This window comes from Moschus berezovskii, chromosome 8 (genome assembly GCF_049115385.1).
Source record: "Moschus berezovskii isolate FMDL1 chromosome 8, NW_MosBer_1.0, whole genome shotgun sequence".
Lineage (NCBI taxonomy): Eukaryota > Metazoa > Chordata > Mammalia > Artiodactyla > Moschidae > Moschus > Moschus berezovskii.
In genome coordinates this window covers 3,749,568-3,775,770 of record NC_142467.1, presented here as the reverse complement: position 1 = coordinate 3,775,770, position 26,203 = coordinate 3,749,568, and the positions used below count along the sequence as shown (strand labels likewise).

The 26,203-nt window shown below is 40.0% G+C and overlaps 1 pseudogene; it reads left to right on the top strand.

Moving 5' to 3' along the window:
• The window catches only part of LOC129558990 (uncharacterized), a 42,094-nt pseudogene extending 20,728 nt beyond the window's left edge, over positions 1–21,366 (top strand).
• The last annotated feature ends 4,837 nt before the right edge of the window (positions 21,367–26,203 follow it).

The following is a 26,203-nucleotide window of genomic DNA, read 5'->3' as shown; positions in this document are numbered from 1 at the left end:
CGGTGACTTCAACAGGGTATTTTTGATTTTTTGTGAAATTATATTAACTCAGCGTTGTCACAACTATTTCCTCAGCTGTGATTGGCAAATACAACATTTCGAAGACAATTGAGGAAGCACATTTATTAATCTTTACTTCAGTCTGTTCGGGAGAGGAAACATTCCAAAACAACAGGTCTATATGAGAGGGGGAAAATAACAAATATGGTCCCAACAGCAACAAAATACTAAGAGAGGTGGGAATAGTTGAACACTAAAAAGCAGAGACGTTACTTTGCCAACAAAGGTCCATCTAGTCAAGGCTATGGTTTTTCCAGTGGTCATGTATGGATGTGAGAGTTGGATTGTGAAGAAAGCTGATCGCTGAAGAATTGATGCTTTTGAACTGTGGTGTTGGACTCTTGAGAGTCCGTTGGACTGCAAGGAGATCCAACCAGTCCATTCTAAAGGAGATCAATCCTGGGTGTTCATTGGAAGGACTGATGCTAAAGCTGAAACTCCAATACTTTGGCCACCTCATGCGACGAGTTGACTCACTGGAAAAGACTCTGATGCCGGGAAGGATTGGGGGTGGGAGGAGAAGGGGACGACAGAGAATGAGATGGCTGGATGGCATCACCGACTCGATGGACATGAGTTTGAGTGAACTCCGGGAGCTGGTGATGGACAGGGAGGCCTGGTGTGCTGTGATTCATGGGGTTGCAGAGAGTCAGACACGACTGAGCAACTGAACTGAACTGAACTGACCTTCTGCTATATCTGAGTTATCAGTCAACCCTGGGTATCTATCCATGTTAGAGTGGTGTACGTCATCATTTCAAAATCATTTCTGCTTTTCTCTTCTCTTAAATAATGTACATCCTAGAAAATTTGGATGATACAGTGAAGACATGGAAAAATCAAGGAGGACCCTTCCACATAGAGATAATCACTATTGATTGAGACTTAGTTTAAAATCCTTATTGTCTTTCTATACATATATATATGTCAATAAATATACAGATCTATATCTTCATATATAAAGATAAAATCAAGCTTTATCATGCAAACAAAACTGGACTATTTGTAAACGAAATAATACATTTTGGCTCTGCTGCTGCACACTGACCTCCATATCTCCAGTAGCGGGGCCAGCGAGGGCCCGCGGGCACCGGGCAGCTCTCTACCTCGCACAGGAAAAATAAACACACGCTAAGAAGCCCGGAGGCAAAATGCCATCATATGCATTCTTCGTGCAAACTTGCCGGGAGGAGCACAAGAGGAAGCATCCAGATGCTTCAGTCAGCCTCCTGGAGTCTTCTGAGAAGTGCTCAGAGAGGTGGAAGACAACGTCTGCTAAAGAGAAGGGAAAATTCAAAGACGTGACAAAGGCAGACCAGGCCGGTTACAAAAAAGAAACGAAAATGTATACCCCTGCTAAAGAGGGAACAGAAAAGAAGTTCAAGGATCCCAGTGCACCCAAGAGGCCTCCTTCAGCCTTTTGCTTTTGTTCTGAGTATCATCCAAAAAGCAAAGGAGAACATCCTGGCCTAAGCCACTGGTGACGTTGCAAAGAAATGCGGAGAAATGTGGAATAACACTGCTGCAGATGGAAGGGCTGCTGCTGAAGCTGATGAAGCTCCGATACCTTGGCCACCTGATGCCAAGAGCTGACTCACTGGGAAAGACCCGGATGCTGGGAAAGATTGAAGGCGGGAGAAGGGGAGGACAGAGGATGAGATGGTTGGATGGCATCACTGACTCGATGGACAAGTTTGAGTAAACTCTGGGAGTTGGTGATGGGCAGGGAGGCCTGGTGTGCTGCAGTCCATGGGGTCGCAAAGAGTCGGACACGACTGAGCGACTGAACTGATGCTGACAGATGACAAGCAGCCTTATGAGAAGAAGGCTGCAAAGCTGAAGGAAAAGTACGAAAAGGATATTGCTGCGAACCGGGCTAAAGGGAAACCTGATGCAGAAAAAAAGGGCGGTGGAGGCGGGTGGGGGAGAGTCCACAGGGCTGAGAAAAGCGAGGGAGGGGAGGAGGGACGAGTGGGAGGACAGAGAGGAAGAGGAAGACTACGGCGAGTAAGTTGGTTCTCGCGCAGTTGCTTGTTTTCATTGTCTATAAAGCATTTAACCCCCGATAATCAACTCACTCCTTCTAAAGGAAAAATACTGAAATGTCAGGCTGTGCTAAGATTTGTTTTTAAACTGCACAGTGTCTTTTTTGGATAGTTAACACACTACCAAATATGTCTTGGGATAGCCCTGCCCTTGTGGTATTTTCCGTAGCCAGTAACTTTGCCTGGTGCAGTGTACATGGAAATTTAGAGCAGGTTCTTGCCGGTGTGCAATACGAATTAGTTACATATGGTGATGGTAGTTTTTTCATCTTCAGTTGTCTCTGATGAAGCTTGTATGAATAATTTTTCTTCTGTTAATTGAATACCATTCTGTAACTGTGAAAAAGAAAAAAGTTGCAGCTGTTTTGCTGACATTCTGAATGCTTCTAAGTAAATATTATTTTATTAAAAAATGTGGACATTTTCCTAAATATACAATTGCCTTTAATTAATAATATTTCACAATATGATGGTCCATGATTTATTTACCATTATTGTATTGTCATTTAGTTTGTTTCAGTTTTAAAATATTATAAGTGCTACAAATCATAATAACGATATAAAATATTTGTACATTTTAAAGGAATCTAATTCTTATTGCCAAAATGCCCTGAGAAATGTTGCCTAAATTTACATTTACACCAGACACAGCAAAAACTCCCTGTTTCACTGAGCTTGAGCCAAATCCAGAAATTTTCATTTTTATAAAATCCTCAACATTCAAATAGAAAAAAAAAAAGGACTGAGAATGAGATGACTGGATGGCATCACCGACTCTGTGGACATGAGTTTGAGTGAACTCCGGGAGTTGGTGATGGACAGGGAAGCCGTGCTGCGATTCATGGGGTTGTGGAGAGTCGGACACGACTGAGCGACTGAACTGAACAATGAACGTTGGTTTTTAAATTGGAATGTCTATGTTTCTAATATTGCTGAACATTTGATTGCTGGCATTCTAGTTTCCTTCCCCCTCCCCCCCAAGTTTTGATTGGGTTTTTCTTCTTTTTTCTTATTAAAGTATAAGAGCCTTAATGCTGTTGCTGCTGGTTAGTCACTAAGTCATGTCCGACTCTTTGTGATCCCGAAGACTGTAGCCCACCAGGCTCCTCAGTTCTTGGGATTTCCCAGGCAAGAAACCTGGAATGGGTTGCCATTTCCTCCTCCAGGGGATCTTCCCAGCCCGGGGATCGAAACTGCATCTCCGGCCTGGAGGTGGATTCTTTCCCACTGAGCCACCTGGGAAGCCCTAAGAGCTTCAATAAGTCAAGGCTAAGACCAATAATTTCCAAATGCTTTTTTTCTCTTTTGCTGTTGCTTTTGTTTGGCAAATTATGCACAGCTGTATGAAGGAACATGTGTGATGGGACTGTAAGCAGAAGAACAAGGGTCGGAGGGGTCAACAGTTCATGCTGCCTTAAGTGTGGACATCATCGAAGACAGCAGCAGTAAGTCCAGAAGGAAAAGAAGGTCAGAAGCAAGTGGTTGTCATGGATAAGATGTATTTTCACGAGTTTTCCATATTATTTGTACTACATTAGTGGAGGACTAGCAAAATAAAGGCTCTCTCAAAATCTACTGGAAGTCAATTCTTTGGATGATGATAGAAATCTTTCTTTTGCAGAATGAATAAGTCTTTTGGCTAGACGTAGATAAAAGCTTTTGCTCAATATGGCATAATAACTCCAGTAGGCCCACGGCAGCCAAACTAAGTCTGTCTCAAAGTATCTTCTTACAATAAAATCAAATTTAACCTCCTAAACCCAAGACACAAATCACTCACTTTTCTTTCAAACAATTTGTTAGTATATTATCATAAATGCTACCTGTCACAAGACTGATAGTTGTCAGTAGCTCAAAAATATGAATAAAATTGAAAATGAATCTGAATGTGGGAACTATAACAGCATTTCATAGAGAGGTGACGATAATAAGAGGTTGTGGCAGACACGAAAAATTCTCAGGAATAGGGAAATCAAGAAAACTGTCTTCAAATTAAATAAGCTCCCAAATCAGTCTCACCAGACTTATATTCCTACCAAACCTAACAGTCAATAAAATACTTATTGGCCGTTGGTAGTCTGTAGCAATGGCAAATTGGGTTTACTTTGTGAATTTTTATACTGCAAAGTTTGTATCAAGTTGCAGGGCATAATTTCAAAATGACACAGTGTGAGTTTATATTTCTTTCCAAATGATACTTGAGACTTTCGTTAATATTTCTCCAACAATATAAAAAATAGTCTCACCTGAATTTTAAGGTGCAATTTTAATCACTAACTAGGATCAATAAACACAATGTCTTTTAAAAGATCCAAGTCAATGTATTTCAGATAAAAGAAGTTTCATTATATCTCTTTCACATTTTCTGGTTTGAAAAACAGCGTTACATGCAATTGTTCGGACGGGGATCTCAAGGGTGTTAGACTGAGTGAAAAAAAGTCAATCTCAAAAGTTATACACTTTATGATTCTATTTATGCAGCATCCTTGAAATGACAAACCATAGGCTTGGAGAAGAGATTAGAGGTTGTCAAGGGATGGGAGGTATAAGGGAATTTCTTTGTACCATATCTTGATTGTGGTAGAAGTTACAGAAATCCATACACGGGACAAAACTGCAAGAACAATACACACTCACAGGCCAATAAGTACATGTAAAACCTGGTGAAACTGAACAAAATCTGCAGTTGCTGAACTAACATACGCAGGTCAGTGTCTTGGTTTTGCTATTGTGCCATGGCTATGTCAGATGTCACCTTTGGAGGAAACTGGGTGAGGGGTTCATGGAACTCTGTGCATGGAGTTTGCAACTGTCAGTGCATCTAATCGTTTAAAAATAAAACGTGTTTTCAAAACCATGTTTTCCGCTCATCCACGTGTTCAACCTTATATAGACAATTGTCAGAGAGGAAGCGAATTAGAACTCTTAGCAGCCAAACTATGTGTCACAAAAATTCATGCACTAACAGTAATTCATTCCACTTATTGGCGAATACCTCAGGTTCTCATTCAGGGCCTAATTGCTCTTACTTCAAACACATTTCTGAGACACTCGGTAGTTTGTCTTTCACAACTAGAGCAGATACATTCATCCAGTCAGTCAGCAGTCATCTATTCATTAATTTATGTTTATTCATTCATTATTTTGCTGATTATGCCAAGCAATGTGATAAGCATGATGTCCTGATGAATGACAATTTCTGCCCCCAAGAAACTTATGACTTAGATTGGTGATTTCTACACAGAGGGGTGGAGAGAAATGAAGAAATATGCATCAGAAAATTACAAGCTTTCAAAATACATACTATCCCATCCCCCAAACTCTTAAACATCCCTTAGGAAGACATCCTTCTACCTCCTAGAACAGAGGGACAATGACAAAGGGGAAGCGGGGAGAAGTGAAGACAGATGGGACCAGATCAGGAAATGCCTTATATGTGGGAGCTTTGGAGTGTATCCTTATGGCAAGGGGGCACTGCTGAAGGGTTTGGGCAAGGGGGTGAGGCAAATAATCAAATTTATAGTATTTTTCAAGATTTCACAAACTTCAGTATGCAAGTCTGGAGGGTTGATGACTAGTTAAAGAGATGTTGCAATAATTTTTATATGACCACTTTATGGCTGTGGGGATGAAGATAAGTAGACACATTTTTGAACCCATTAAGAGGAATATTTGACAGGACTTGGTGAGCAGCTGCTATTCCTCATATCCATAGAGATGGAAGTAGCCAAAGATGACCTATAAAGAAAGCTGAGTGCCTAAGAATTGATGCTTTTGAACTGTGGTGTCGGAGAAGATTCTGTGGGTCCCTTGGACTTCAAGGAGATCTAACCAGTCCATCCTAAAGGAGATCAGTCCTGAATATCCATTGGAAGGACTGATGCTGAAGCTGAAACTCCAATACTTTGGCCCCCTGATGTGAAGAACTGACTCCTTAGAAAAGACCCTGATGCTGGGAAAGATTGAAGGTGGGAGGAGAAGGGGATGACAGAGGATGAGATGGTTGGAAGGCATCACTGACTCAATGGACATAGGTTTGGGTAAACTCCAGGAGTTGGTGATGGACAGGGAGGCCTGGCATGCTGTAGTCCATGGGGTCGCAAAGAGCTGGACACGACTGAGTGACTGAACTGAACTGAAAGATGACCCATTGCAGGGTGAAGAGGTTAATGACTGGAAGAAACATAGGAGGACGTCTAAGTTTTTGGTAACGTGTTGTTTCTTGACTTGGGGGCTAGTTAAATTGATATATTTGAGCTTCCCAGGTGGCACAGTGGTAAAGGATCCACATGCCAATGCAGGAGATGTAAGAGATGTGAGTTCAATCCCTGGGTCAGAAAGATCTCCTGGAGCAGGAAACGGCAACCTGCTCCAGTATTCTTGCCTGAAAAATCCCATGGATAGGAGCCTTGCAGGATACAGTCCATGAGGTCACAAAAAGACAGACATGACCAAGCAACTGAGCATACAAATACACAAAATTTATATATTTACTCTGTGAAAATTCATTCAGCTTGTGACGTTATGATCTGTGCACTTTTGGTTCTATGTGTGTTAAACTATGATCAAGATTTTTACATAAATTATGACATTGTAGCAAAAATGCGCTGAAATGCTATATGATTTGCATGTTAATGAAATGTATTCAATTGAGCATCATGTAGGAAGAAAAAAAAAGATAAATTTTAAAAATTTCCTTGATATAGTGTTGTTCTTAAAAGCAAATATATATTTGCAAATGAAAGAAATAATTAGGCTTTCAGGCTGTCAACTATCACATTCAACAGGCTGAAAAAATTTGGCAGCTTTGAAATTTGGCAGTACATATTTTGTATTAGACCTACAAAGACTGACAAGAGTTTTCTTACTGACCTTTGATAAGGAAGAACATGGCTTTCTTTAACATCATCTAGAGACAATTCTAGATTTACCTATAAAAGTAGATTCAGGGTCTTTGTGTTTTTCATTAATGTAAGGAGCTTAGAAGATGCTGTTTGATTCTAACATCAAGTATAAACGTGAACAAAACTGAAAAACTAACAACTCTTCCTAGATCTGTCAGAGAAATGAAGTTATAGGTAAACCCCTGCCCCTCAAAAATGGAGAGAGAGACAGGCAAGTTCAGAGAGTCCCAACTTGCAGAAGGCGGAACATCAGAAGAACCAGTGCCAGGGTAAGAAAACCTAATTGAAGAATTGCTGGAGGCTCAGTGTGGACAAGTCTGAGACTTAACGGCTCCAAGTGGGCCCAGTCATGGAAGGTACAGTATTTTCATTGGTTGTACCTACCAGGTCCTCATATTGACTATTAGAGAAAAATCTCTCCTTGTGCTTCTGTCAAGGAGAGAGGAAAGGAAACCATTTTGAAATACACCAGAACATACTGTTCTTCTTAATATGGCCTTGCCTGAGTAGAAACTATTTTACCTAAGCCTAGCCTGCTAGGTTGTTATCAGAGCATAACCTTCCTGGGAGAAGTGACATACCTAACTGCAGCCTCCTGTACCCATTCAGATTCATCAAAGAAAGGAAGAGAGGGAGGGAGGGAGAGAGAGAGGTGCATTGGTGAAGTACACAGTCCAGAAACACAGGCTTACCAAAGGCTAAGAGTTAATCATAAGGCTATGAAATGCTTTCCTCCACCCTTGCCTTACCACTGCATTATTAAAGGCTTAATTACTGCAGTTCCACTTCCCAGTACATCTTGGACACCATTCAAGAAAAAATGAAAAAGACAAAAATAAAAATCAATCGGAAGAACCTGAATAAGCATTAGAACCAGAGTCAGATATGGTGAGAATGCTAGAATTATCAGACAGGAATTTTTTTTTAACAATTATGATTAATATGCTAAGGGATTTCATGGAAAGAGCAGACAACATGCAAGAACAGATAGATAATGTAATCAAAGAGATAGAAATTCCAAGAAAGAATTTTTTAAATGCTAAAGATTAAAAATACTGCAACAGAAATGAAGAATGCTTTTGATTGGCTCATGGCTGAAGAAAGAATCTCTGAGCTTGGTGATATGACAATAGAAACTTCTAACACTGAAAATCAAGGAGGAAAAAAACCTGAAAGAATTAGAATAAAATATCCAAGGATTCTAGGAAAACTAAAAAATGTACAATATATGCACAGGATTATCAGAGGGAAAAAGTAGAAGGGAAAGAAGATATGACTAAGACACCAAACCAAGATCCAAGAAATTCAGAGAATACTAAGAAGGATAAATACTAAAAAACCCTACATCTAGGCATGTCAGGTTGAAGCTTCAGAAAATTAAAGATGAAGAAAAAAATCTTGAAAGAAGCCAGAGGGGGGAATATGCCTAGTTGATAGAGGAGCAAATATAATAATTACTTCCAACTTCTCAAAAACCATGAAGGCAAGAATATTTAAGTAAAATATTTAAGGTTGAAAGAAAAAATCCAACACCACAGAATTCCATACCCTGCTAAATTATCTTTCAAACTGAAGAAGAAATAAAGACTTTCTCTGACAAACAAAAGTGAAAGAAAAATTTTGCCAGTAGACCTGCCTTATAAGAAATGTTAAAATAAACTCTTTGAAAACTTTAGAATTTTTCTTCTAAAAGAACAAAAATTATATAGGTCAGAAATTTGGATCTATATAAAGAAAGAAAGAATAAGTGAAAATAAAATAAAAAATTTTCTCATCTAAAATGATCTAATAGGTAATAGCTTATTCAAAATAATAATAACAATAATGTATTTAGATATACATAACAGTACATAATTATACATAACCATATGTGATCCATAACTATATTTATGTACACATATGACTCTGTATGCTTATGTAAATATGAAAAGAATGACATCAATGAAACAAGGGACAAGGTACAATGGGCAAGGGGATATTAGGAATATTTTTATTATAAGGCACGCACACCATGCATGGAGCAGGGTAGTGTAATTTGAAAGTATATTTGGATTAGCTGTAAGTATGTATTGTGAATTCTAGGGTAACCACTGGATAAAGCTTTTAAAATGTATAACTCATATGCTAAGAATGGAGAGAAATGGAATTAAAGTGCTCAATTAAAACCACAAAATGCAAGAAAAGCCTGGAAAACAAAAATAGGAACAAAGAACAAAGGCACCAAAAAGAAACAGTAACAAAAATAGTAGACATGGATCTACCTTATCAATAATTGAACATCAATAGTCTAAATACACCAACTAAAAGAGATTGTCAAGATGGATCAAAAACATTTCTCAGAAAATCTGCTTTCAGTATAAAGGCATGTACATACCAAAACTAAAGGAATGGAGAAAGATCAAAAGAAAGTGGGAGTATGTTTCAAATTTCAGACAGAACCGATATCAAACAAGAAAAGTTACTAGGGATCAAAAGGGACACTGCAAAATAATACTTCAAAGAAGACAGAGCAATTCTAATGTATATATGCCTGGTAACAAAGCTTTAAAATACCTGAGGCAAAACTGAAAGATCCACAAGAAGAAACAGATGAATCTGCTATTATAGCTGGAGACTATAACACACTTTTGTCAGAAATAGATCCAACGGGCAGAAAATCAGTAAGGATAAAACTGGACACAACAGCCTCATTGACAACTGTAGACTAATGCATCCAATGACTGATGCTGGCACACTGTTCTCAAGCTCACATGAAACAGCCACCAAAATACAATACCTCCTGGGCCATAAAACACACTGTGTGTGCTGTGCTTCGTCACTCAGTCGTGTCCGACTCTGTGACCCCATGGACTGTAGCCCACCAGGCTCCTCTGTCCATGGGACTCTCCAGGCAAGAATACTGGAGTGGGTTGCCATGCCATCCTCCAGGGGATCTTCCTGACCCAGGGATCAAACCCAGGTCTCCCACATTGCCAGCAGATTCTTTACCATCTGAGCCACTAGGGAAGCCAAAGAACACACTTTAACACATTTAAAAGAACAGAATCATATACTGTCTTCTCTCAACTACAGTGGAATAAAACTAGAAATCGTTAATTGAAAGGTAACTGGAAAATCCCAAAGTATTTGGAGATTAAACAACATATACCTAAATAATATCGAGCTTAAAGAAGAAGCCCTAAGATAAGTTAAAAAAATACTTTGAATGAAATGAAAATACAACCCATCAGTATTTATGGGATGCAGCGAGTTGCTAAAAATGAAATCTATAGCTTTGAATGCAGGTATTAGAAAACTGGAAAGATTTATAACCTATAATCTAAGCTTCAATTTCAGGGGACTAGAAAACAGAGAGCAAAATAATCCAGAGTAAGCAGAAGAAAATAAATAATAAAAATTAGAGCAATAATTAATGAAATTGAAAACAGGAAATCAATAGATAAAAATCAATAAAACCAAAAGCTAGTTCTTCAGAAGAGATAAGCAAAAATTAGTAAGCCTCTACTGCTCATGCTAACTAAAAAAAAAAAAAAGAGGGAGAGAGAGAGAAGACACTACCGATATCAGGTGATGTTAGAAGTGAAAGTGGGGACACCACTATGGGTCACATGAACATTGAAAGGGTGATAAGAAATCCTATTAACAATTCTACCCTACAAACTGGATAACCTCGATGAAACGATCCCCTTGTTTGAAATATACAATCTGCCAAAGCCTACACAAGGAAAAATAGACAATCTGAATAGGCCTATATCTACTAAAGAAATTGGATCAATAATTAATCTTCCAAAGTAGAAGTCATCAGAACTGGATGAATTTACTGGTGAGTTATACCAGATAGTTGGGCTTCCCTGGTAGCTCAGCTGGTAAAGAATCCGCCTGCAATACAAGAGGCCCTGATTTGATTCCTGGGTCAGGAAGATCCACTGCAGAAAGGATTAAGCTACCCACTCCAGTATTCTTGGGCTTCCCTGGTGGCTCAGACAGTAAAGAATCCCCTGAAATGTGGGAGACCTAGGTTCAATTCCTGGGTCTGGAAGATCCCCTGGAGAAGGGAATGGCTACCTACTCTAGTATTCTGGCCTGGAGAACTCCATAGACAGAGGAGCTTGGCAGGTTACAGTCCATGCGGTCGCAAAGAGTCAGACATGACTGAGTGACTTTCACTTATACCAGATATTTAAGGAAGAATGTACACTACTTCTCTACAATTTCTTCCAGAAGATAAAAGCAGAAAAAATACTTCCTAACTCTTCTAAGAGACCAGCATTAGCCTGATAAAATCAGCGAAAGACATTATAAGAAAGCTATAGATCAATATCTTTCATGCATATAGATGCAAAAATCCTCAACAAAACATTAGCAAATCAAATCCAACAATGTATTTTAAAAAATTATACACCATGATGAAGTGGAATTTATACCAGGATGCAAGGTTGGTCAACATTTGAGAATCAATTGAGGTAATCCATCAAATCCACAGGCTAAAGAAAGAAAGTCACATGATCAAATTAATAGATGCAGAAAAAGCATTTGATAAGATCCAACACAGATATATGACAAAAGTTTTGGCAAATTAGGAATGGAGCGGGACCTTCCTCAACTTGGTAAAGAATATCTACAAAAACAGCTAACATCATACTTAACGGTGAGGGACTGAGAGCTTTTTGACTAAGATCAGGAACAATTCAAATTAAAACAAGGAGATAGTACTACCCACCTATCAGAATGGCTAAAACCTAGAACACTGACAACAGCAATAGGAACTCTTATCCATTGCTGGTGGGAATGCAAAATGATTCGGGCACTTTGGATGACAATTTGGTGGTCTCTTACAAAACTAAACATATTTTACCATAATATCTCCCTTGCTAAGGAAGGTAATTGGTCTCCTTAGTGTTTACCCAAACGAATTGAAACCTTATATTCACACAAAAACCTGTACATGAACATTTGTAGCAGCTTTATTTAAAATTATCAAAACCTAGAAGCATCCATGATGCCCTTCAGGAGGTGAGTGGATAAATAAATGGTGGTAAGACGATCAACTACCATTCTGCACTAAAACGAAATGGGCTATCACGCCATAAAAAGACATGGAGGAAACGTAAAAGTCTATTACTGTGCAAAGGAAACCAATCTGAAAAGGTTACATACTGTATGATTCCAATTATATGACTGACATTCTGGAAAAGACAAAACTTTCCTGGAAGTAAAGAGACCAAAAGATCAGTAGTTATAGAGGTCAGGAAGGAAGCAGGAATGAATAGGGCAAGAGTAGAGCCATTTTTAGGGCGGTGAAACATCTCTGCATGATACCATAATGAACACTTGTCCTTATACATTGGTGCAAATCCATAAAACACACAACTCCAAGAGTGAATCCTGGTGTAAGTTATGGACTTCAGGTGATAAGGACGTGTCGATGCAGCTTTACCAGTTGTAACAAATGTCCACTCTGGGACAGGATGTTGCCCATATCTGGGGAGGTTGTGATTCACAGGGGCAAGGGCCCAGTTGGAACTCTGTCTGATGCTCAAGTTTGCTGTGAACCCAAAGCTGCTCTAAAAGGTAAAGGGTGCTAATTTTTTAAAAAGTAGGTTCGGAAGACTTACGCCAATTTTCTCACACATATTTAGAATTTTCTTTCACATGAAACTGAAAACTAGAGATGATTTTACTCAATTGCTTTTAGAATCATTGACACCACTTAGGTCTCTTATTTTTTGAGCCTTGAGGTAAGGCTTCTTTTCATGGCAGAAATAAAAATTCTCCTTTTCTCATACTACTTGAGAGTATACTATAGAAGATCTCCATTTCATATTTTTATCTAATTCTTTATGATTTTTGGAATTTTATAGAGAAAAATATTTCATTAGCTCTCTTAAAAATAGCTTGTTGGTGTTTCTGCTGAGGCTCTACAAATATGCTAAAAATTTCTTTATTAAGCTCTTATTTAGGTTAGCATGAATATGAACACATATGTAATTTCACTTTAACTCTAATACATAATATATCATGTTTAGATTGGTTATATATTGAAAAAATGGTTTTCAATGTGATTTATTTATTACAGAGGAAGTCATTTACATACTAGAAGAAGAATGGAGCCAAACACAGGCTATTGGGTATTTTTCTGATTATTTTCAGGTGGTAATGTTGATGAAGAACTAGGCAATTTTTTTAAAAAAGTGCTCATCCCTGAGCAGATATTTTGCTGTCATCTAGTCTGTGCTATCTTCATGTTTCTTTCATTCAGAGATCATTTCATATAATGAAATAATTATTTACTTTGGGAGATTATTGATAAGTTATGGATGAAAGATAATGGATTAGTCACTATATGTGATTATAACTTTTTAAAAAATGTTACCAATAATATCTGGACGATGAACTCCATGACGAATGAGGAGAAATCAATTCTCAAGACTTGGGGAGTCCTGAGAACCAGTGGGGAACATATTTAAAAAGACCTCCCAGGGTCTCGAAGGCAGAATATTTCTACAGACTCACTGAGAATTTTTTCACATGTGATTTTTTTTTCAAAGTAAATCCCCAAATATTTATAGAAATGGCCATCTGATGTTTTAAGACTTCATTCTCTCCTGGAGAGTATTTCCTTCCTACCAAATTTAATGACCTTACTTCCAATTATTTCCAACCTCATTCTTCTCTGATTTTACTTAATCATCTACTCTCTGAAGAATTCCTCTAAGTGGCCTTAAATAGCTCTGTTTCACTTTTTCCCGTGATTTCCAGCTACTCTTGTATGCATTATTCTCTTTTCTGACTCTGTAGGGATAATGAGCTCCATGCTTTGACTCACCTGCTCAGGCCTCTTGAGAGATGTCTGAACATCACCATGGTGATAGGGTACCATGCAAGGCTCTCCTGGGACAGGGATCGCGCTCGAGAGCTGGGGCCTATGTCTGGGAGAGTGACTTTAAGTTCTCTTAGTTGGGAGAGAATAAGAGGTCAGCAGAGGTACATAACGCTATATTCTGATGCTCACAGGCCTTGGAAATCCAGTTCACTATTTCAAGGAACTACATCTTGATTTAGCAACTTCTCTCTCTTCGCAAATGCAAGGGCAGTCAAAATTCAGGCCCCAAAACGTTACTGTCATCTCTGTGTTAATGAACCTGAAAGTGTGTGTGTGTCGGTGTGCATGTGAGTGCCTATGGTGGTTTAGTCACTAAGTCGTGTCTGACTCTTGAGATCCCATGGGCGGTAGCCTGCCAGGCTCTTCTGTCCATGGGAATTTCCAGCCAGGAATACTGGAGTGGATTGCCATTTCCTCCTCCAGGGCACCTTCCCAACCCAGGGATTGAACCAGGGTCTCCTGCATTGTAGTCAGATCCTTTACCGACTGAGCTACCAGGGAAGCCCCAGTGTAATACTATAGTGCTCTCGAATAAGCTAAGCTAAACATTAGGTTCAGAGCCCTCTGCTTGTAGAGGAGGTTTGGGTGTGAATAGTGTTAGGGGAAATAATTATCAGCAACCTTGTTATATCAAAGTGCCCCAACATAGGACAAATAATCCAGATATTTCTTCAGTGGCTGATATTAAATCTCGGTTGTACAGAGATATCCCCACAAATGCTGAACATCAGGGGAAACCTGCTTCCTTAAGAGGCAATAATTAATGATGCAGTAACCACTTCACAGCTGTGGGCTGCCATGTAGCAAAAAAAAAAAAGAAAACAAACCCTCAGTATCTTCAATACAGATTTCAATCTAGGTTTTTCATCACAAACTTTCAGAAAGCAAAATTCTAAGCCACGTCTTTTCTAAAATGTCAAAGCCATCCCAGTAACGTTCTCAAATGGCCACAGAAGTTCACAGCAGAAGGGGGAAATAAGAATCACGTATTGATCACAGCCAAAAAAAAAGAGACAGAGAATTACTGACTCTAAAGGCCAAGGTTAAAGAAAGATTTGAGGTTACAAAATGTATTTGAGTTTCAAAATACAGGAAGTAAAGAAATAAGAGACCACATAGGTCGTATTTTGTAATTCTTATTTCAAAGGTTTGGTGTGAGAGCTAAAATGCACATCCCTCTATGTAAGAGAAACATTATAAGCCAGCATCCTACAGAGTCTCCTCCTCCTTAATTGGTTCTAGGCACCTCACTCTCCAGCTGGACCCTCAGTTGTCGAGCGTGGTGCTGGGTACCACAAAGTTCCCTGCCCCTGGAAAATGCTCTCCACAAATATTTAGGCATCAGGGATATTGAAGGATGACGACTGGATTGGAATGCAATTTCCTTGAGTGCTAGAGCAGTGGTTCTCAAACTGGGCAGCGTGCTACCTGGAGGATTTGTTAAAACAGAGTTTGCTGGACCCACCTCTGGAGTTTTTGATTCTGTAGGTCATGGGAATGAAGAGCCTGCTAAACAAGTTCCCTGGTGCTTATCTGGGGAGCACAGTTCGAGGGCTACTGTTCTAGACCCAGTGGTTTCAACCATGGTTGCACATGACAATCACCTGGGGAGTCTTAGTTTTGTTTTGAAGTTCTTGATGCCCAGAGTATTAACCAGACCAGTAACATCAGAATCTATGGGGGTTGTGACTAGGCTTCAGTATTTTTTAAAGCTCCCTAGTAGATACCAATGTACAGCTCGATTGGGAAACACTGTCTTGCCTCACAGTGGTGCCGAGTCCAGGCTGTAAGTTACAGTAAGTTGGGATCAAAAGTGAAAGTGAAAGTCGCTTAGTCGTGTCCAACTCTTTGCCACCCCCATGGATTATACAGTCCATGGAATTCTACAGACCAGAATTCTGGAGTGGGTAGCCTTTCCCTTCAGGGGATCTTTCCAACCCAGGGATCAAACCCAGGTCTCCTGCATTGTAGGCAGATTCTTTACCATCTAAGCCACAAGTCCAAGAATACTGGAGTGGGTATCCCTTCTCCAGCAGATCTTCTTGACCCAAGAATCAGGTTCTCCTGCATTGCAGGTAGATTCTTTACCAACTGAGCTATCAGGGAAGCCCTTGGGATAGTGTTTTTAAAAATTAAGCTGTAACTGACATGCTATAAAAATGACCCCTTCAAAGTGTACAAGTCAATGGTTCTTATTTATTTATAAAGTTGCAAAACCATCATTAGTATCAAATTCTAGAAAATTTACATCAACATCTATAGAGATTTTTAAAAGTTCTGATACGTGGGTTCTACTCTCAGGGATTCTGATTTAACTGGTTTACTAGGTAAAGACATCAGTGTTTATATGAGTTCCTCAAGCAATTCTAATGCCCAGCTGGGGCTGAGAACCACAGTTCCAGAGTCTGATCACAGATTTCCAAGACTGTTTTAGGAGCCAAGACCTTTTCAGAAGTTTTCACTGACCCAGGCAGGGATGTGGTAAGAATTAATACAAAGGAACAAGCACACACTTTCTGTCTAAACTCCTGCTTGTCCAGTAAATGTGGTCAGTCACAATAAAGGAAAAACCTCATCTCCGATTTCTGGCTCTCAGAGCAGAGAGCTGGGTGGCCTCTATCAGATGAACGTGGAGGTGACTCTAGTAGTGAGCCTGGCTCCACTGCCTGCAGCATTTCCCTGCAAACTGTAGCTCAGCTTTAGAGATTTCAAGCCTCTAAGGTTCAGTGGGCCCCCAGAAAGACTCAGCTCCTAGTTATGTATTTAAACACTTGCTTCTGTTGGTCTGATGCTGTTGCAGTGGTGGTCTTTTGTTGATTAAAGCACACAGAACGGAGTTTGAGCCCTGGCCCCTGCTACTGCTATTGCCTGAGGTGGGGTAAAAACAGTTTCCTCATTTTGTAACAAGTCTGCCTCCCAGAGAAATTTTCCATTATTAGGGAAAATAGTGTATTGAGTGCATTCAGCTCTGCAGAATTAATTCAGAGTTTTTACATGTGATCTGAATTCAGTCCCTGGCTCGGGTCCTTTTTGCTGACACAGCTTGGGCAAATAGAAGCCTTCACAATCTATAAAAGGGGAATCCAACAATAACAACAGCAGTAACAAAAATAATAAACCTGACTCACCTTTGATAATACTTTTACATATTTTTGTGAAGATCAAATATGTATATTTCATGTGTAGTTCACATAAAAATGTTTTATATACTATGGCATCATATTATAAATGGTTATGCCTTAGGATGTACCTAAATGGATAGACATATGAAAGGAAGGAAGAATGTATAATTTATAAATTAAGATGATTTCTTTTCTTCGTAAACAGTTTGAACTTTAGGACCTTAGGAACAAAAGGATACTCCCTCTACAGATCATTTCAAAGCACCTATCGCCTGACATCTAGGTAATTAAACCTCATTTAAATGATTCAGGGAGAAGGAAATCAAAGTTGGCATCCCATGGGTAGTCTTTTTTTCGCTTTTCCTGCCTCTATTTATTTCCCCCTTTTTCAGAGTCATTGCCTGTACAGAATTGAGTGAATTCTCCTCTTTAGTTCATAGCGCTTCACTGGTCCATATGAAGCCCCTCCTTTTAATTTATTCTCCTCCTTCATCTCCACCCCTGATCCCATTTCCCAGCCTCACATAGTCCCTATACTTGTGTTTGCAATGTGGATTCTTCCAGTCTCCCTTCTGTACACGTGTGTATATGTTTAGTGTGTATGAAACTTTTGACATTTACACAATTGCTATTGTGCTATAAATTTCATTTGTTTCACTTAGCAATATGTTTTTATTTTATTTCATGTGGTAAGAATACTTGCATGAGATCTACCTTCTTAACAAATTCAGTGTACAATGCATTATTGTTGATTATAGGTGCAGTGTGTTGTATAGCAGATCTCCAGAATGTATTCATCTTGCTTATCTAACAGTTTATGCCTGTTGATTAATAGCTCCCTACTTCTCTCTTCCTTCAGTCCCTGGAAACCACCATTCTACTCCTTGATTCTATAAATTTGAGATGCCTCATATTATTGGAACCATGCAGCTGTTGTCTTTCTATGACTGACATTTCACTTAGTATAATGTCCTCAAGGGTCATCCACACTGTCACATATTGCAGAATTTACTCCTTGTTAAGGGCTGGATTGTATGTGTAGGCCATTGTGAGACTGGCTGTCCTACTATGCTGCTGCTGCTAAGTCACTTCAGTCGTGTCCTACTCTGTGTGACCCCATAGACGGCAGCCCACCAGGCTGCCCCGTCCCTGGGATTCTCCAGGCAAAAACACTATGAGGATCTAATTCATTTATTTTGACTGCTGTGTATCATTCCCTCTTAGGCAAGTACTCTACCGTACTTACCTATTCCGCTAGAGAGGGATACACATTTCCCCCAACTCCCACCACCCAAAATAATGCTGCACTGTTCCTCCTGTGTGCCCCCTCACACATCACTCACTGTACCAGGAGTGGAGTCCCTGAATCACAGGATGTACACGTACTTAGTGTCACAAAATCTTACCACATTGCAACCCAAAACAGTCACACCAGATTCTGCTCCAATTTGGCTTGCCAGAGAGTTCATATTTCCCCATATTCTTGCTAGCAGCTGAGCAGTGACTTGAACTTTGCCAATATGAATAATATCAAGGTATCTTTCCTTACGGGCTTTCCTGGTGGCTCAGATGGTAAAGAATCTGCTTGCAGTGCAGGAGACCGGGGTTCAATCTCTGAGTCAGGAAGATCCCCTGGAGAAGGGAATGGCTACCCACTCCAGTATTTTGCCAGAAAATTCCATGGACAGGGGAGCCTGGTTGGCTATAGTCCATGGGGTTGCAAAGAGTTGGACACGACTGAGTGACTAACACTTTCACTTTCATGTTTCCTGATTGTCTTGACACTTCTCTGATGTGAATGAGATTGGTTATCTCTTTAAATAGTTTTTCATCATTAAGTTTTTAGTGAATCGACTATTTGCCCATTTTTCTGTTGGGCTTCTGTCTTTCCTCGAAGATTTTTGAGAATTCCTTATATATTCTGGAAGTTAATGGTTTGCCTGTTACAGACGTTGTGAAGATCTTCCAGTCCGGGAGTTACTTTTTAATATTGTGGGTAGTGTTCTTTGTTCAATAGAAACCTTAAATTATTCTGATATAGTCAAATTCCATCCTTACTCTGTTTAGGGATTTTACTTCGAAGAGTGTAAATTTCAAAACATCCTTTTCTGCCCTGAGATCCCAAAGGTTCTCCAGCAGGGTCTGTTTCATAACTCATTTGTTCTTTCCCCAGTTACATATTGTTTAAATTATTATAGCTTTACTTAATTAATATCCACAATATTTCTCAATATCTTCTAGGTCAAGCTCTTTATTTGTTCTTCCTTTTCAAAATAGTCTTAGCTACTTACGGGCTTGTATTGTTCCATTTAATCTTAGAAGTACTTTATCTAGTTCTCCCAAAATATTCTGCTGGAATTTTTATTGAAATTGTATTAAATGTATAGATCAATTTGTAGAAATCTATATCTTTGAATTGAACAGGTATCAATCCATTTACATAATGTGACTTTTCATTTATTCAAGTCTTTGCTCCTCTTTTAATAGAATTTTAAAATTTCTCTTTAAAGATCTTCATTAGATCAGTTCCTAGATAGTTTTTAGCTTTTGTGTTATTATAAATGATGTTTTATTTTCTATTGTATTTTCTAATTGATTACTGCTGGTATAAGAGAATGTTATTTATTTATTTTTGCTTAATATTTTATTTTTCAATGTTGTTCCTTTATTACTTTTCATAGTTTATTAGTTCTCCTGTATTTTTATGTAAATTATTATATAGTCTACAAACAAGGGCAATTCTGTCTTCTCCCTTCCAGTTTTATCCCACTTATTTCAATTGATTGTCTGATTGCATTTGCCAAAACCTACAGTACTATGTTGATTGTAGCATTTGAAGAAATTAGCCATGTCTGCTTCCTGACCCAATCGTATCATGGTTATGAAACCCACAGTCCTAGTTTCTTGGTGTAGGTTTTTCTGTAAGGCTCTTATCTTTCTGGAGTGGGGAAGGGAATGGGGCAGAGCCTGGCTAAAAAGGAAATTTCTGAAAAGTCTTAGATAACACTTATAAAGCCAGGACTCATTATTCCAAAGGATGGCTATTTGGAGTTTATACTTCAGTGATTACTATAATCCAAAATAAGTCCCCTTCCTTTATTTTCTCCCTCTTCTCTCATGCCTTATAGTGCTCTGGAGCCCCTCTGTCTTTAAACACCCCATACTCTTTCTTGATATGTGTTCACTAGCTTTTCCGTCTTTTCCTCTTACAAGTCCTCCTTTCCCACTTTATTATGTAGCTTAAATTTTTTTCCCTGGAGAAAACATAACCCTTTCTCTTTGGGAAGAGGAAACTAGACTATCCGAATGGCAAACAGACACAGAAAGAGGGCTGTGAACTTTCTCATTGCTGATTTTTATTCTTTCTGCTCGCATGACTTGGCACATTGAGGCAGATCATTGGATCTTCAGGTAGAAATATTTGGAAACTTTAGTTCCTTTGGCTCTCTATCTCTATGCCCTATAATTCTAACCACAATTTGTTCAATATGACATCTGCTTCCATCACCATTGTGACCTATTTATGCAATGTAATATGGCTTTATTTATGTAGGCAGCTCCATCACACTGCTGATTCATTTTGAAATTACAGTTCACTTAGCTTCTAGTGTTACCCAGTTATTTGTATAATCAGCTTTTGGATCTAATTCAAAGATTTTACATTTGTTCCTAAAATTCTATTTTGTCACTCTAGCTTATGAAGATTTTTAGAATTGATTTCTGTTACCCAACGTACTATCTGTTGCTCCAATCATCATGTCATCTGTGGAATTTGATAGGAAGGCCATCATTGTGCTCACCCAAACCTTTGATAAACATGTCAAAAAGGACAGGCCAGGGAAGAACCCTGAGGCACATCACCATAAAATTTCCTTCAGGTTGACATGGAATTAGCATCCTTGGACATGACTCGTCAATTATTGATGAAGTCACCTGACTGTACTTGTATCTACTCCATATTTCTGCACATTATACACAAGGTTCTCATGAGAAACACTGTCAGACTCCTTGCTGAAGTACTCACACACTGTGCGCACAGCGTTTCCTCGACCTACCGGATTAGTAAATCCATGTATTATTCAGTTCTACTCCGGTTTCAAATGACAGAATTGCAGTTCAAGCTAGAATAAGCAAAAGAGGTCATTTATCAATTCGCCTGACTCGTATGCCACGAAAGCACCGGGCCTCTCTCCGCGGGGCTCTGCCACCCACAGGGCCAGCTCGTTCGTTCGCTGTCTCCGCACTCCTGGAATCAAGATGGCTACCAGGAGCTAGGGCTTTCCCCCAACGGCCGCTGTAGCGTCCGGAAGCGCGCCTCAGCGTCTCTGACAGGATCCTGCGCCCGCCCCTGAGACAAACCCGAAGACACGGGCAGGCCTGAGTAGCCGGCCCGGGTCACAGCCTACTCTTGAAGCTGGAGCTGGACTCTGCTTCGCCCGGATTACAGAACCTGAGAAAACGTCAAGGATAACAGTGCTCTCAGCTCCGAGAAGACCGGTCGGAGTGGGACGTGGCGGGTGGGAGGCGGCGTGAGACGGGGCGCTATGGTGTTTGTAGCTGATCCACGCTGCTGCACAGCAGAAGCTGACACAACAGTGTAAAGCAATTATGCTCCAGCGAAAAATACGCGTGAAAAAAGAGGATGCTCTCAAAAGAAGAAGGATGAATGGATATTTTCTATACTCAATAAAAATAGCTTGGCCCTCAGTGTAGGCTCCAAAGTATCTTCTCAGGAGCCTCACAACTCAAAGAATACTCACGTATCTACATTTATATAATCAATTACTTTACACATATATTCACAGACATACATGGAATATATATATATATTGAACTGTGTGTGTACAACTGTTACACAGTTGGAAGCAATACCCTATTTGGATAAACAGTATCATTAGAAGTCTATTTCCATAGGGACAGCTAATGAGTGCTCTCCAATCTGCAGCTGGCTAACTGACTTCAAACCCAGCCACCACAGAAATCTGGGCAAGGGAGTGGTCTGCAGATGAAGGGTGAAGGTATTGTGTATTTGTGGTGAGCTGCCTTGAAATGAAGAGCTCGTTTCTTGGTGCTGATTCATCTGGATGGCAACAGATCCAAAATACAGTGGTCTTTAAGCAACAGGAAATAGCAGGGTGAAAACTAGGAAAAAGAAATTCTGTTTTGGCTTTAATATATTTATTACAATTCGGGGCTGAATGGCTTTTACAGAGATGGATTCTCTGAAGGCACTTAATGATCTAATTGGTTTTGTCACCAAGGTACTTTTCTGTGTACTTAATTTTATTTGTTCCGACTGCATTCAAGTCCATGGAGAAGTCTCACTCACTTGTGCAAATCTGCTAATGAGTGCAGTGGTGAGCAGTGGAGAAAACGCTCTGAGGGAACACTCAAAGGGGATGCTCTTTCTGGGAATAATCTTGGCAACTTTTATTTCATGGAGTTGTTCTAGAGTCATTTATAACCAGACTCAAGGACTAAATAAGGACATTTCAGGTCTGACTACCTGATAAGAATAGCTTTCTCATTTCTATGCTGTTAGGCATTCTAGAAGAAAAACCAACAACAACAAAGGCAAGATCCCACCAGCCCCCACCACCACCCCACACTTTACCACCCAAACAATATAAGGCCCTGGCCAGGACTGTAAACCTCTATACATTTTGGGTAGTGTCTGCTTCTTTCCTGTTCATGTTTTACAAATGTCCTGTCTTTTGTGTTAGACGAACTTGATGTTATCAGAGTCAATATCTAGGCAGCAGTAGAATCACCATACCTTTCTTACACTGAACAATAGATAGGCTGCAGCAGAGAAATAGCAAGAGGCTTGTCAATTGTCAGGAATATATTAAGCTTTTCCTGAAGGTAGTAGATTTAAGAATGAAAGCAAAAATCTGTTGGGAATTTTGCTGCTATGCTGTGCATATTAGTACATGAGGGGAACGCCCTCAAAAAATGTAGGGAAACAGTGGATATCTTAGAAATCCGATAGAGAAGACACATAACTCAACTTCCATTTTTTGACAATTAGAGCCAACCATGTAACTGTAGGAGTTTTGGGGAGTCCTAGCACTTTCCAGACTGATCAATAACATTAAATGCTGCAGTTAAGTCTGACAAAATGAAACTAGCAAGAACATATCAACGAACACAAAGAAGCTGATCATTATCACTCCTAGGATGTAAAGAGCAACAAAATTGTAATGTGTCTGAGGGTCTCACCGTTAGAAAGTAGGGCAGAATCTTAATTTCCTTCCCCATTTTCACAATAAGAAATCCAGTGCTCCAGGCACTATTGCATTAAATATTGATATGGAGTCACTGTATAGTAGGTTTTCCTTCTAAGAAATCAATAAATTCTTAATGAAGAATAGGGAGACAAAGCCCAACATGAATGGATAATTCATTCAAATACAGTTGACTTTTGTCTTTAGAGTTATTCTTTTTCCATATTACATAATAAATGATTTTCTTTGGAATTTAATTTTTCTGACAGTGACACATACATATCTAATAAAACTTCTTGGATTCTAAATGGACATTCTTGGAAAGCTTTCACTTGGCACAAATAAAAAGCTTGCAGGGAACTGCCTTAACACCTACATCTTATGTGGGGTCAAACAATCAATAGTGCCCACTAAGGATTAAAAAATAAAAAACATGGTTGGCTGCATGGCTTCTGCTCCTGCTGCTTTCTGAACTCTTTGAGGCTATCAGCAGTCTCTGTACTTCTAGGGAGAAGTGGAGAGAACAGAGTTCTGGAAGGAAGAGGGCGCCAAGATGTTCATCTGCATCAGAGCTACATAGAATCACTGAGGTGCACTATTGTCAAGAGTTCAGTTCCATTCACTGGCTCCAAAGTTTTCCACTGAGCACTAAAGTACAAAGGTGTTATGAGAGCCAAAGCTAGGAAAGGTATAGAAGACACGATTCCAGGTACATATTGTCTCTGACTTACTCAAAGCACATACACGTGAGCTAAATAGTTAGTGTCGATGTGTGATGATAGTACTTAGCAAGCTACATGCAGAGATGCTAAGTGGGCTAAGTTAATCTTTGAACTGAAGTGTAAAGAAAAGGACAAGGTCATCTTTGGGCTTTGCACTCACCTATGGTATCACTGAAACGTTCTCCCATCTGAGATGTGCTGTTGGAGTTTTGCATGAAGAGATTCAGTGGCGGATGCTCTTGGTGAGTTAAAAGGCTGTGCTTTCTGGAACGGAACGTGTATTGTTCTGGAGATCTCAGCAGAGTGCTGCTCAGAGGATGGCCAATGAGATGGTCCAGGCAACTTGCATGATCTCTAACCAGCTGACCCAAAACTGGAGGGTAACCCAGGCCTTATTTTGCTGTCCCCCATAGAATCCCAGGGACAGAAGAGCCTGGCAAGATATAGTCCATATGGATGCAAAGAGTCAGACACTACTGAAGCCCGTGCACACAGGCATTCTGAGATCACACCAGAATCTGGGAGCTTATGTGGATCCCAGAAAAACAGGATCTAACTATTCCAGTCTGAAGATGCTGACCGTTCTCATTTACTGAGCCCATGACAGCCCTCTGAAGTCTTGTGACTCTGCTGTTCTGAGACACAGTAGCATGAAGGAATCTTTGGCTAGGCTCTGAACATGGTCTCACCCCCTGGGTAGACCCTAAAGCCAAGGTTTGTGAAGTTGTGTTTTTGGTGGCGGGGCGGGGCAGGGGGAGGCATTGCCATAAAGAACATCCTCAATTCTCTATGACAGCGAACTCTAAGCCTGTTTCTGAATCTGCAGGAATCCCTCTCTCTCCAATGGTTAACTTCAAAGTCTTTAGGGAACTCAGGTTTCAAGAAAGTGCCTTGCAAGATATCAGTCAATACAAATTTCCTTCCAAGGAAGGAGAGCGCCAAAAAGCTGGGCTGCCTTGTGGAATGGGGTAGGGAGAAACAGGTGAGGAGATCTCTAGTTAATGAATATTTCACAGTGCTTTCCTGCCATACCTGGGTATTTGGAATTTTTCTTATAGACAGTGATGCTTTAAGTGGTGAAATGAATCTTCTGAGAGCAAGGTGAAGGATGGATGGAGAATGGAACACATTATTGGGAAACCAGTTAGAAGCATATTGCCAAAACCTAGACCTGATGTGAAAGACCCTGGACCTTAGCGGTGGAGGTGGACACAGGATGCAGGACAGACATTAGAGGTCTATAGAGAAGGCTTTTATCATTGACTAGATACAGAAATTACATGAGAAGGAGGAGTCAAAGACAAATGTGGACTTTCAAGTCTTCAGTTCAGTTCAGTTCAGTCGCTTAGTTGTGTCCAACTCTTTGCGACCCCATGAATCATAGTACGTCAGGCCTCCCTGTCCATCACCAACTCCCGGAGTTCACTCAAACTCATGTCCACAGAGTCGGTGATGCCATCCAGCCATCTCATTCTCTGTCATCCCCGTCTCCTCCTACCCCCAATCCCTCCCAGCATCAGACTCTTTTCCAGTGAGTCAACTTGTCGCATGAGGTGGCCAAAGTATTGGAGTTTCAGCCTTAGCATCAGTCCTTCCAATGAACACCCAGGATTGATCTCCTTTAGAATGGACTGGTTGGATCTCCTTGCAGTCCAAGGGACTCTCAAGAGTCTTGTCCAACACCACAGTTCAAAAGCATCAATTCTTCGGCGATCAGCTTTCTTCACAGTCCAACTCTCACATCCATACATGACCACGGGAAAAACCATAGCCTTGACTAGACGGACCTTGGTTGACAAAGTACTGTCTCCGCTTTTTAATATGCTATCTAGGCTGGTCATAACTTTCCTTCCAAGGAGTAAGCGTCTTTTAATTTCATGGCTGCAATCAGCATCCGCAGTGATTTCGGAGCCCAGAAAAATAAAGTCTGACACTGTTTCCACTGTTTCCCCATCTATTTCCCATGAAGTGATGGGATCAGATGCCATGATCTTTGTTTTCTGAATGTTGAGCTTCAGGCCAACCTTTTCACTCTCCTCTTTCACTTTCAAGTCTTAGGGAGTGGATAATATTGACATGGAGAGATAAGGAAGGGGAAACAGGGAACACGGTGATGTGAAAGTGTTACCAAGATAGTTAGCAATGTAAGATACTCAACTAGACGATCGAGTTGAGAGGGTGAAATTCTGGAGAAGGGATAAGGGCTAGGGAAGAAAATGTGGGGCTCACTTGAAAAAGGT